Source organism: Anneissia japonica, unplaced genomic scaffold, assembly GCF_011630105.1.
Source record: "Anneissia japonica isolate Jap-2015-1 unplaced genomic scaffold, ASM1163010v1 scaffold287840_len1291095_cov163, whole genome shotgun sequence".
NCBI lineage: Eukaryota > Metazoa > Echinodermata > Crinoidea > Comatulida > Comatulidae > Anneissia > Anneissia japonica.
The window spans coordinates 428,381-432,477 of NW_022728493.1; the positions used below are offsets into that span (position 1 = coordinate 428,381).

The window sequence follows — 4,097 nt, forward strand, 5'->3', positions numbered from 1 at the left end:
CAAAAAGCAAAAAATAAATAAATAAAATAGGTCTAGCTTTCCCATCCTAGCCGTTTCCGGCCATCTAGAAGTCCCAATTTTTTTTTATCTGGTTTTGGGAGGAGGGGACACCTCCTCCTATACCCACCCCCTGGCTCGGGCCTACGGCCCTCAGATACCGTTGCGCGCTATAGCAGGCCTGTATCCGGGGAGAGGGTTTAACCTTCTTTACTAGCAAACCCCCTCTTTTCTGGCGAAACCCCCTCTTTAAATTTCCTAAATAAGTCCTCCAACCCAATTAATGCACTGCAGACCCACCCAGGCACAGACATTTCCAAACATATCTGCTTTTATAGCATTAATTATACCCATAAAACACAGAAATCCTCATGCTTTGGGGGTTTCGCCGACCCCACCGGGGCTTCGACTGTGGACCTCACGCCCAGAAAAGCCCCTTGGAATAAGCTGGCTACAGGCCTGTATAGTTACACCCATAAATACTTAGCCCCCCCCCCCCAGTCTGACATCTTAGTCGGCCCCATACTATTTGAAAATCTTTGAGGGAAGGGAGGGGGAAATCCAAGATGGCCACGAAAATCCAAAATGGCCTCCAAAATTACAATTATCAGATAGGGCCTATACTACAGCATATTTATTCGGTTTTGTCAACTGTATTTAGTGGAATTTTACGAAGACTCAGAAGGGGCAGGTACGTACGCATTACTAAGTGAGTGAGTAAGTGATAAGATAATTTTACGTACATGTGTAATAGTAATACGTACGTACGTGATAATTTTAAAGTTTATCATGTCCCTATTACGTACGTACGTGATAATTATCACGTACCGGTACGTAATATTAATACGTACGTACGTGTCCACGTGGAATTATTACGTACATACGTGTCCTTTTGTGTCTTCGTACAATTCCACAAAAAAAAGTTGACAAAACCGAATATGCTTTGCTACGAATACCAAGAAAAAATAATAAATAAAAAAGTATCACGTACGTACGTAATAGTGGTATGTATCATGTATGTATGTGATAGTAATGTAGGCCTGCGTAAGTATCGTACGCGATATTTATAAGTACGTACGTGATAGTAATACTGTATGTACGTATACGTGATAATAATAATAGTAATGATTTTTTGAAGGAAAAAAAAAACGGCCAGCGGCCCCTCTTGGTTTTAGAGGAGTATTACTGTGATAATTTAAATTGTTTAATTCCCTTGTCACTAATTTTCTACTTTAGAAATAGCTGCATGAGACCGCATAGAAGGCCCTTTGTAATAATTACGAATTAAGGTTCCGATTATCGTGGGCGTCGATCGGTGAGGGCAGGGGAACACGTTCTCCCACTTTTAGAAGTAGGGGGTGGGCATCATATCAATTGTAGATTTCTCTTTCTCCTAATTTCCAAAAACTACAGTAGTCAACTAAATTTTATATATAGCCGTTGTTAAACAATAATATACAGCTTTGACACGGATAGGTCTGTCTATTTCTACTTATTTAATATATAGTGATACCACAGGTTTACGAACTCGATGTTACGTTGATGCAATCTCGCCATGATAATGATAAATTAAGTAAATCACCTTTATGTTTGTTAAATGAAAATGCTAACTAATGTTTTGTGTGCTTCCTATCTCCCTAGTCCTGTTTGATTGTAAATTAGACGGCATATTTCCACTCAATAGTGTAGTCGCATTAAAACTTGCATAAAAGTGAAATTCAAAAGAGGAGAAAAGGAAAAACCTCTTGGTTGATGTTAGAAGTACTGTACATGCAAAGAAATTAAATTAGAGTGAGTGACTGTTTTAAATAAGTTTATCTTTATTGTTTTTAATGGTTGGAATACGTGACAAGCTAAACAGCAGATAATAAATGCGTACGTTTGCACGAAATATAAGCGGGCGTGATTATGATTACCAGGATAAATTCAAAAAATTTCTTATGATGAATATGTCAGTGGCAGATCCAAGGGGACCCAGCCAACCGGCCCATCCTCCCTAAATTTTTTTTAAATTATTGTAATTTTTATATTCAAGTCTGAGAGTGCCATTTTTTCGGCCAACTAGAGGTGCCATAATTATAACTTTTCTTACCTCAGCCCCAACCATGGTGGGGAAAAGGTGGTCTACGCTTCATCTGCAAATGTCCAACCCTGAACCTTCTCTATTTTGAATACTTGGATCCGCCACTGTGGGCCTACTTTGAAAATGTGGTGTGGAAATAAATGTTTGTATTTGCATTCCTTAAAATCAATTAGATACGACTTATAAAATACTATAGACGCCAGAGCTCCCCGGGGCTTCTCTCCTGGACCCTACCGGCCCATGGCAATTCACCCTTGCCAATTATTAGTATTTATTACTATAGCTAGGCCCTTAGTGGGGTGGGGTAGGGGCGGGGAGAGATATGAAGCAATTTTCTGAAAAAGTGACACGGTATACCTAATCGGAGCTTTCGGAGATTTCCCTACGCACGTGGGGAAAATTGATAGCTTTCAGCACCCCTCTCTCCACTAGCCATAACTCAAGCCTACCGTCCCTCAGTTGACGTTTCACATGAAGGGCCCATCAATCGATCTTGCACTGGGACCCGTACTCATCTAGCTACGAAACACGGCTACTTACTATCATGTACGTACGTATTATTATCTCGTATGTACACACCGGGCGTACGTATTTCGAACCTGCGACCAATGTTAACGGTTGGATTTATATTATATGCTATTATTTGTTTCCAGCCGTACCTGTTGGGTAATAGAGTGTATCTGACGTTATTTGAATCTGTTTAACCAACTCTTTGAGTTTGACATTTTGAAAAAAGTTGATGTCATCGTATGAAACTAAGACCTACTCTTTAAACTAAAGCATGGTTGGCTGTTGGTTCCGAGGAGTTTATCCGCAATTTGTTCAGCTGTTTTTGTTTTTTTCCATGTTGCTGGGTGTCCATTCACCCTCTCATCGGTGGCCGCTAAGACCACCAAATGGGGTTGCCGGAATTAGTCGCCGACGACTCGACCGGATACAGTTTATAACGTACCCTCTGTGGTCTAATGGTTATGACTCTCGCCTTGACAGCGAGAGGTCGCAGGTTCGAATCCCGTCAAAGGCATTTTATTACACAATTCATTTATTTATTTATAGGACAACATTTGTTGAGAGCTATACTACACGATGTATTATGTCCTTTATTCGAACTGTGTATTTACCTTTCTTTGATGATTTATATATAATTTAACAGTGTTAACGGCTATATATATATATATATATATATGTATATATATATACATATATACATACATACATACATACATACATACATACATACATACATACATACATACATACATACACCCATACATACACGCGTACACACACCCACGCACACATACATACATTTTCAACTTTAAAGAGGATGTTCCTAAAGTTTTCCAACCGGGATTTCAAATCTTCTGCTGTGTACAGACGCCTGAACTATGGGTCACTGACAGAAACTAAAGTTATATATATTTATTGTAATTTTGGTGGCAATCTTAGATTTAAGTCTTTTGGGTGGCTCTCTAATCCATTTTGACAGTTAAAGGTTCTAGATGACAGATCCACTGAAACAAAATAACAGGCAGTATACATTTTACTTCTGTGCAAGATACGAACTAAGTAGATGAGTTTCTTAGGACATGTGCTCCATAAGGATGGTTTAGAAAGCCTGGGCTTCACTGGAAGTATAAAGTGAATAGGAGCAGGGAAAGAAGACGGGTGAACAGTTTAATGGTTAGGAGAAAAAGGTGTTGAATATCATGAGGCGGGGCTAATAGAGAAAGCTAAAAAGAAAGAGTGTGGCACATCATGATTACCTACGCCTTAGGATATGGTGCTTACGATGGATGGATGGCGCCAGGACCTGCCCGACGGAGGGGCTGAAGGCCCCGACGGGGGGAGGCTAGTAGAACGAATCTAGTCTCACTTGGCTGGAGGCCAGGGGGACACACAGGGCCCCCGGTGTGGGTCTGGAAGCCACGGATATTTGATGAATTATGGCGATTTTTTATTACTTATTTGATAGGCATCGAGTTACTATAATATGACTTCATGTAGGCTATGCTTT

At 40.1% G+C, this 4,097-nt stretch overlaps 1 protein-coding gene across 2 annotated transcripts in view; it reads left to right on the top strand.

Moving 5' to 3' along the window:
- The window catches only part of LOC117114179 (protein mono-ADP-ribosyltransferase PARP12-like), a 24,656-nt gene that overhangs the window by 1,905 nt on the left and 18,654 nt on the right, over window positions 1-4,097 (top strand). The window lies entirely within an intron of this gene.